The 10,233-nt window shown below is 39.9% G+C and overlaps 1 pseudogene across 1 annotated transcript; it reads left to right on the top strand.

The window, feature by feature from the left end:
* Positions 1-579: 579 nt before the first annotated feature.
* Positions 580-1,528, top strand: LOC308629975 (olfactory receptor 5V1-like; annotated as a pseudogene). Its single transcript has one exon. The product of its transcript is annotated as an olfactory receptor 5V1-like (transcript).
* The last annotated feature ends 8,705 nt before the right edge of the window (positions 1,529-10,233 follow it).

Here is a 10,233-nt window from a genome sequence, read left to right as displayed (position 1 = left end):
GGATAGTATTACCTCTTTCTTTCCAATTTGGGAAATTGTACTCCTAATATTTTAAAACTATAAGCAGAGCTCAATATTTACATAACTGGAAAAAACCTACAATGGAGTACACTGAAAAGTAGCACTGATTGATTCTGCAGGTGATTAAATTCTTTATATTTTTCTAGTTTTCCTGAATTTTTACAATTAAATTTTATTACTTAGAAAAATTAATATGCTTACCAAAGAGGGCAATGATAGGAGGTATATATTACCAAGGTAGTGAGAAATGAGTTCATACTAATGAAGGGTTTAGTGGCTTGTTGCTAGTTTTAACCAAGTCTGCTTTTATTTTCACACACCAGTAGTCATGCAAATTTGTGGGTGGTCCCTGGGCCTGAGCTGGTTAGATCTGCTGAGTGAGAAGTTCTGGTCTCTCTGAAGGCATTTCTGCACACCTCCCTCCACAGTCCAAACTGTCTATATCTAACATTATTTTACATGGCCCTATAAGTTTACAAGTCCATTTGGGGTGCTCTTTGTACATTCTCATTATGGCTTCTTTTTTCTCATTGTTTTGTAGCTGTGATGCCACTTGAAATGAACAGTCAAACAGATGTCGCTGAATTCATCTTCTTGGGATTTTCCAGCCACTCCAACCTACAGGGCTTGTTTTTCCTGGTCATTTACCTGACAACTCTTTTCAGGAACACACTCATAATAATGGCCACAAGAGTCAGTCCTGCCCTCCAAACCCCAATGTATTATTTCCTCAGCAACCTGAGTTTCTTGGACACCTGCTACACATCTACCACTATTCCAGTAATGTTGGTGAACTTCTTCCAGGAGAAGAAGACCATCTCCTGTGAGGGCTGCCTTTCCTAGATGTTCTTCCTTGTGACATGTGCTGGCACTGAGCATGTTTTATTGGCAACTATGACTCATGACTGCTACATAGCCATCTGCCACCCTCTTCAATATCCAGTCCTCATGAATGTGAAGGTCTGTGTTTGTTTGGCAACTGGTTCCTGGCTAGGTGGGCTGGTGAATTCTGTGACATACACAGTGCTGGCAGCTGCACTCACTCTGTGTAGGCCTAACCAGATCAGCCACTTTCTCTGTGATATCCCATTCCTCCTGAAACTCTTCTGCTCAGACACCTCTCTCGGTGAGTCTGTGCTCCATGTGGCCAGTGCAACCATTGGCCTGAGCCCCTACCTGTTTACTGCAGTGTCCTACATACTCATCATCTCTGCCATCCTTAGGATTCCCTCTGCTCAGGGCAGGAGCAAGGCCTTCTCTACCTGTGCATCCCACCTCACTATGGTGGTGGTCTTTTATGGAATGGCCAACTTCAACTAGGACAGACCCAGAGTAGGCTACTCCCTGGATATGGATATCCTGGTCTCTGTGCTCTTCTGTGTTATGACTCCCATGTTAAACCCCATTATCTACATGTTAAATCCCTTGTTTGAGAAACAAGGAGGTCAAATGTGCCCTGCAGAAGCTGGTTGGAGGGTGTGTGTTCCCTGGCAATATTAGTGTCTAGCTCACTGGTCTTCAAACTGAGGTATGCAGCCACCTGAAAAAATTTCCAAAGTATTTGTAACATACATAGTTTTAGAAAGCCTATATCCAGATCCTCAGTTCCTATATATACACCAGTCCCTAAAATTTATCTTCCCAAGAACTCCTCTTTTTCCACAAACACTGTTTTTCCACTGTACAACCAAGGCAGTAAGGAAAATTCACACAGAATTGGGTAGAAAGGGAAAGGAAGTGATGAGGTTGAGACCTGAGAGGAGACTCAGAGGGAAAGGGAGAATGCACAGGTGGAGATCTTCCCTGAGGAGTAGTTTGAGCCACATACTGGGCACCTTAGCCCTGGGGTTGACAAAGGGAAGATGAGTCTCCCTGAATGCTTGGAGGGCCAGTGGTACTAACAGGAGGGCTGGGAGTCCAGGGAAGCCGGACTCTGCTTGTGAGGATCATGCACATGCTTGCTTGATCCTGAAGCAGGGCAGAGAGAGGATTGAAAATTGTATAAGTGACTAGCTGGTTTCCCATTACTGCTCTGGTGTGTGCCCCAGCCTAAGCTGAGCACACATTTCAGCCCCACTTGGGAGACTGGCTGTGAGAAACAGAGGTGGCTCTGACCCAAAATGGTGCTTGAGCAGGGCAGCAGCAGCCATTATGGGCACTTAGACAGCACATCAGAAGCAGCTCCAATCTCTATCTTCAACTAGACTGCCACAGCCCACACTGCAACCCATGCTGGGAGCCCGCATGGGCCCTGCCTGCCCTGTGGCTTCAACTCGATCCTCAGGGCTTCTGCTCCAGCAACTTGGAACCCATCCCCACTTGCAATAGGGTGGTTATAGCCACTTAACAGAGAGGAAGTGCTGGCTCAAATCTGGCTCCATCTCTAGCCCCTCCATCTCCAGCCCCACCTCCTAGCAAGGTGATAGCTTCCAGCACACCCTGAGGAAAGATGTGACTCCTATTCACATCAAATCCAGCTTTCCCACCAAAGCCACTGGGCTCATGTAGACTGTGTAGGGATGCTCCCACATAAAGACACTGTTTTAAGACCACAATAGGTAACTGTTTCAACTAATTTCACAAGAAACAGAAAGTTACATAAAATAAGAAGACAGAGGAATTTAGTTTAATTGAAAGAGCAAGAGAAAACCCCTGAAAAGCAACTAATGAAACAGAAATAAATCATTGACCAGATAAAGAATTCAAAACACTAGTAATAAAAATGCTAACTGAATTACAGAAAAGAATAGATAAACACAGTAAGAATTTTAAGGAACTAGAAAATATAAAAAAGAACAAGTCAGAACTAAAGAATATAATAATTGAAATGAAAACACACTAGAAGGAATTAATAGCAGACTAAGTGATACAGAAGAATGCATACCTGATCTGAAAGATAGAATAATGGAAATTGTTCAACCAGAACAGCAAAAAGAAAAACAAATTTAAAAAAATGAAAACAGTTTAAGGGATCTATGGAACAACCAGAAGCAAACCAATGTGAGCATTATGGGCATCCCAGAAGGAGAAGAGAAAGAGAAAGGGGTTGAAAATGTATTTGATGAAATTTTGGCTGAAAAATTCACAAAACTGAAGGAGGAAAATATCCAGGTGCAGGAAACACAGAGAGTTCCGAACAAGATGAACGAAAAGAGACCCACACCAAGACATCTTAAATAAAATGGCAAAAGTTAAAGAAAGGACTCTAAAGGCAGCAAGAGAAAAACAAAGAGTTGTATAAAAGGAAACACCTATAAGGCTATCAGCTGATTTTTAAACAAAAACTTTGAAGACCAGAAGGGAGTGACATCATATATTCAAATTACTGAAAGGGAAAACCCTGTAACCTAGGAAACTCTACCTAGCAAGATTATCATTTAGAATAGAAGGAGAGATAAAGAACTTCTCAGACAAGCAAAAACTAAAAGAGTTTATCGATACTAAATCTACCATAAAAGAAAATTTAAAGGTCTTATCTAAGAGGGGAAAAAAAGCTATAACAAGAAGTAAGAATCTATAGGAAAGAAAAACCCCACTAGTTAAGGTTACAGTAAAGGCTGAGGATCAACCACTTAAATAAGCTACTATGAAGATTAAAAGGCAAAAAATCATAAAATCAACTATTACTACAATAATCAGTTAAGGGGTAAACATGAAGTGTAAAATATAATATCAAAAACACAAATGTGGGGACTTCCCAGGTGGTCCAATGGTAAAGAATTCACCTTCCAATGCAGGGGGCACAGGTTCAATCCCTGGTCAGGGAACTAAGATCCCACATGCCACAGGGCAACTAAGCCCACGTGCCACAACTATTGAGCCCATGCACCACAACTAGTGAGCATGCATGCCTCAACTAGAGAGCCCCCATGCCACAAACTACAGAGCCCATGCTCTCTGGAGCCCATGCACCACAACTAGAAAGAGAAAACCCACACGCCACAACTAGAGAGAAGCCCGTGTGCCACAATGAAAGATCCTGCATGCTACAATGAAGATTCCATGTGCTGCAACTAAGACCTGACACAGCCAGAAAAAGAAACCAAAAAAGAAAAAAAAAATGTGGGGAGGGGAATAAAAAATGTAGATCTTCTAGAATGCATTTGAACTTAAAGAACTACCTGTTTAAAACAACTAGATATAGTTATAGGTCAACATATATGAACCCCATCATAACCACAAATCAAAAACCTACAATAGATACACAAAAACTAGAGAGAAAGAAACACAGCATACTACTAAAGAAAATCATCAAACTACAAGGAAAGGAACAAAAAGAACAGAGAAAAGTATAAAAAGAATTGGAAAACAAGTAGTAAAATGGCAATGAGTACATACCTATCAATAATTACTTTAAATGTCAATGGACTAAATGCTCCAGTCAAAAGACATAGAATGGCTGATTGGATTAAAAAACAAAATAAGACCCACCTATATATTGCTTACAGAAGACTCACTTCAGAGGTAAAGACACACACAGACCAAAGGTGAGGGGATGGAAAAAGATATTTCATGCAAATAGAAATGACGAGAAAGTGGGAGTAGTAATATTCATGTTAGCCAAAACAGACTTTAAAACAAAGTCTCAACTAACACAACATTGTTAATCAACTACACTCCAATGTAAAATAAGAATTTTAAAAACTCTAAATTTCTAAACCACTAAAAATTAAATTTTCTGAAATAAAAATAGAAATAAATAAATAATAAAAAAACAAAGTAACAAAAGACAAAGAAGTGCATTATATAATGATAAAGGGATTAATACAAGAAAAGGAAACTATACTCATTAACATATATGCACCCTAAACAGGTGCACTAAATATATAAAGCAAATATTAACAAACTTGAAGGGAGAATTTGGCAATAATACAATAATAATAGGTAATTTTAACACCCCACTTACATCAATGGACAGATCATACAGACAGAAAATCAATAAGGCATAGTATTGGGCTTCCCTGGTGGCGCAGTGGTTGAGAGTCCGCCTGCCGATGCAGGGGACATGGGTTCGTGCCCTGGTCTGGGAGGATCCCACATGCCACGGAGCGGCTGGGCCCGTGAGCCATGGCCGCTGGGCCTGCGCAACCAGAGGCTGTGCTCCGCAATGGGAGAGGCCACAACAGTGAGAGGCCCACGTACCGCAAAAATAAAAAAATAAATAAATAAAATGAATAAGGCATAGTATCTATTAAATGACACAGTAGACTGTTGGACTTAATAGATATCTATAGGACATTTTATCCAAAAATAGCAGAAAAACATTCTTTCCAAGTGCTCATGTAATGTTCTCCAAGTCTCAAAAATTTAAGAGGATATAAAGTATATCAATCATTTTTTCCAACCAGAATGGAAATCAGTACAGGAAGAAAAATGGGAAGATCACAAATATATGGAGACTAAACAACATGATACTAAAAAACCGGTGGGTCAATGAAGAAATCAAAGAGAAAATCAGAAAAAATCTTGAGAGAAATGAGAGTGGAAACACAACACTCCAAAATCTATAGAATGCAGAAAAAACAGTCCTAACAGGGAAGTTTATAGTGATACAGGCCTACCTCAAGAAACAGGAAAAATCTCAAATAAACAACCTAACCTAGCATCTAAAGAATGTTAGAAATCACCCAAAAGGAATTAGAAAAGAAGAAGAAACAAAGTGCAAAGATAGCAGAAGGAAGGAAATAAAGATCAGAGAGGAAATAAAAGAGACAAAAGAAAGAAAGAGAAAGAAAGAAAGAAAGAAAGAAAGAAAGAAAGAAAGAAAGAAAGAAAGAAAGAAAGAAAGAAAGAAAGAAAAGAAAGGAAGGAAGGAAGGAAGGAAGAAGGAAAGAAAGAAAGAAAGAAAGAAAGAAAGAGGGAGGAACCAAGATGGCGGAGTAGAAGGACATGCTCTCACTCCCTCTTGCAAGAACACCAGAATCACAACTAGCTGCTGGACAATCATCAACAGGAAGACACTGGAACTCAGCAAAAAACATACCCCACATCCAAAGACAAAGGAGAAGCCAAGTGACAAGGTAGGAAGGGCGCAATCACAGTAAAATCAGATCCCATAACTGCTGGGTGGGTGACTCACAGACTGGAGAGCACTTAGACCACAGAAGTCCACCCACTAGAGTGAAGGTTCTGAGCCTCACATCAGGCTTCCCAACCTAGGGGTCTGGCAATAGGAGGAGGAATTCCTAGAGAATCAGAATTTGAAGCCTAGTGGGATTTGATTGCAGGACTTTGACAGGAATGGGAGAAACAGAGACTCCACTCCTGGAGAGCACACACAAAGTAGTGTGCGCGTCGGGACCCAGGGGAAGGAGCAGTGACCCCTGGGGAGACTGAACCAGGCCTACATGCTAGTGTTGGAGGGTCTCCTGCAGAGGCGGGGGTTGGCTGTGGCTCAAAGTGGGGACAAGGACACTGGCAGCAGAAGTTCAGGAGGCACTCCTTGGCGTGAGCCCTCATAGACTCTTGTCATTAGGCCCATGAAAGAGCCCAGGTAGGCTCCAGTGTTGGGTTGCCTCAGGCCCAACAACCAACAGGGAGGGAATCCAGCCCCACCCATCAACAGTCAAGCATATTAAACTTTTACTGAGCTCTTCCCATCAGAACAACAGTCAGCTCTACCCACCACCAGTTCTTCCCATCAGGAAACTTACACAAGCCTCTTAGATAGCCTTATCCACCAGAGGGCAGACAGCAGAAGCAAGAAGAGCTACAATCCTGCAGCCTGTGGAACAAAAACTACATTCACAGACAGATAGACAAGATGAAAAGGCAGAGGGCTATGTACCAGATGAAGGAACAAGATAAAGCTCCAGAAAAACAACTAAATGAAGTGGAGATAGGCAACCTTCCAGAAAAATAATTCAGAATAATGATAATGAAGATGATCCAGGACTTTGGAAAAAGAATGGAGGCAAAGATGAAGAAGATGCAAGAAATGTTTAACAAAGACCTAGAAGAATTAAAGAACAAACAAACAGAGATGAACAATACAATAACTGAAATGAAAACTACACTAGAAGGAATCAATAGCAGAATAACTGAGGCAGAAGAACAGATAAGTGACCTGGAAGATAGAATGGTGGAATTCACTGCTGTGGAACAGAATAAAGAAAAAAGAGTGAAAAGAAATGAAGACAACCTAAGAGACCTCTGGGACAACATTAAACACAACAACATTCACATTATAGGGGTCCCAGAAGGAGAAGAGAGAGAGAAAGGACCCGAGAAAATATTTGAAGAGATTATAATCTAAAATTTCCCTAACATGGGACAGGAAATAGCCACCGAAGTCCAGGAAGCACAGCAAATGCCCTACAGGATAAACCAAAGGAGAAACATACTGAGACACATAGTAATCAAACTGACAAAAATTAAAGACAAAGAAAAATTATTGAAAGCAGTAAGGGAAAAATGACAAATAACATACAAGGGAATTCCCAAAGGTTAACAGCTGATTTCTCAGCAGAAACTCTAAAGCCAGAAGGGAGTGGCATGATATATTTAAAGTGAGGAAAGGGAAGAACCTACAGCCAAGATTACTCTACCCGGCAAGGATCTCATGCAGATTCGATTGAGAAATCAAAAGCTTTACAGACAAGTAACAGCTAAGAGAATTCAGCACCACAAAACCAGCTCTACAACAAATGCTAACAGAACTTCTCTAAGTGGGAAACACAAGAGAAGAAAAGGACCTACAAAAACAAACCCAAAACAATAAAGAAAAAGGTCATAGGAACATACATATCAATAATTACTTTAGGGCTTCCCTGGTGGTGCAGTGGTTAAGAATCCACCTGCCAATGCAGGGGACATGGGTTCAAGCCCTGGCCTGGGAAGATCCCACATGCTGCAGAGCAGCTAAGCCTGTGCACCACAACTACTGAGCCTGCACTCTAAAGCCCATGGGCCACAACTACTGAGCCACAGTGCTACAACTACTGAAGCCCGTGCTCCTAGAGCCCATGCTGTGCAACAAGAGAAGCCACTGCAGTGAGAAGCCTGCGTACTGCAACGAAGAGTAGCCCCCCCTCACCGCAACTAGAGAGAGCCCGTGTGCAGCAACGAAGACCCAACACAGCCAAAAATAAAAACAAATAAGTTAATTAATTTTTAAAAATTACTTTAAATGTGAATGGATTAAATGCTCCAACCAAAAGACACAGGTTTGCTGAATGGATACAAAAACAAGACCCATATATATGCTGTCTACAAGAGACCCACTTCAGACCTAGGGACACATACAGACTGAAAGTGAGGGGATGGAAAAAGATTCCATGCAAATGGAAATCAAAAGAAAGCTGGAGTAGCTATACTCATATCAGATTAAATAGACTTTAAAATAAAGAATGTTACAAGAGACAAGGAAGTACACTACATAATGATCAAGGGATCAATCCAAGAAGAAGATATAACAAATATAAATATATATGCACCCAATACAGGAGCACCTCAATACATAAGGTTACTGTTGACAGCTATAAAAGAGGATATTGACAGTAACACAATAATAGTGGGGGACTTTAACACCTCACTTACACCAATGGACAGATCATCCAAAGTGAAAATAAATAAGGAAACAGAAGCTTTAAATAACACAATAGACCAGGTAGATTTAATTGATATCTATAGGACATTCCATCCAAAAACAGAAGATTACAATATCTTATCAAGTGCACATGGAACATTCTGCAGGACAGATCACACCTTGGGTCACAAAACAAGCCTCAGTAAATTTAAGAAAACTGAAATTATATCAAGCACCTTTTCTGACCACAATGCTATGAGATTAGAAATGAATTACAAGGAAAAAAAACATAAAAAACAAAAACACATGGAGGCAAAACAATACGTTACTAAATAACCAAGAGATCACTGAAGAAATCAAAGAGGAAATCAAAAAATACCTACAGACAAATGACAATGAAAACACGATGATCCAAAACCTAATGGATGCAGCAAAAGCTGTTCTAACAGGGAAGTTTATAGCTATACAAGCCTACCTCAAGAAACAAGAAAAATCTCAAATAAACAATGTAACCTTACACTTAAATGAACTAGAGAAAGAAGAACAAACAAAACACAAAGTTAGTAGAAAGAAAGAAATCATAAAGATCAGAGTAGAAATAAATGAAATAGAAACAAAGAAAACAATAGCAAAGATCAATAAAACTAAAAGCTGGATCTTTGAGAAGATAAACAAAATTGATAAAGCCTTAGCCAGGCCCATCAAGAAGAAGAGGGAGAGGACTCAAATCAATAAAATTAGAAATGAAAAAGGAGAAGTTACAACAGACAACGCAGAACTACAAAGCATCCTAAGAGACTACTACAAGCAACTCTATGCCAATAAAATGGACAACCTGGAAGAAATGGACAAATTCTTAAAAAGGTATAACCTTCCAAGACTGAACCAGGAATAAAGAGAAAATATGAACAGACCAATCACAAGGACTGAAACTGAAACTGTGATTTAAAACCTTCCAAAAAACAAAAGTCCAGGACCAGATGGCTTCACAGGTGAATTCTATCAAACATTTAGAGAAGAGCTAACACCTATCCTTCTCAAACTCTTCCAAATAATTGCAGGGAGGGAAACATTCCCAAATTCATTCTATGAACCCACCATTACCCTGATACCAGAACCAGAAAAAGATATCACAGAAAAAGAAAATTATAGACCAATACCACTGACGGACATACGAGCAAAATTCCTGAACAAAATACTATCAAACAGAATCCAACAACACATTAAAAGGATCATACACCATGATCAAGTGAGATTTATCCCAGGGATGCAAGGATTCTTCAATATATGCAAATCAATCAATGTGATACACCATATTAACAAATTGAAGAATAAAAACCATATGATCATCTCAATAGAGGCAGAAAAAGCTTTTGACAAAATTCAACACCCACTTATGATAAAAACTCTCCAGAAAGTGCACATAGAGGAACCTACCTCAACAAAATAGAGGCCATGTATGACATACCCACAGCAAACATCATTCTCAATAGTAAAAAACTGAAAGCATTTCCTCTAAGATCAGGAGCAAGACAAGGATGTCCACTCTCACCACTATTATTCAACATAGTTTTGGAAGTCCTAGGCACGGCAATCAGAGAAGAAAAAGAAATAAAAGGAATAGAAATTGGAAAAGAAGAAGTAAAACTGTCACTGTTTGCAGATGACATGACACTATACATAGA

The sequence above is a fragment of the Mesoplodon bidens genome, assembly GCF_964165515.1.
Source record: "Mesoplodon bidens genome assembly, chromosome: 2".
NCBI lineage: Eukaryota > Metazoa > Chordata > Mammalia > Artiodactyla > Ziphiidae > Mesoplodon > Mesoplodon bidens.
The sequence above is the reverse complement of the archived record's forward strand: the minus strand, read 5'-3'. Positions and strand labels throughout refer to the sequence as shown.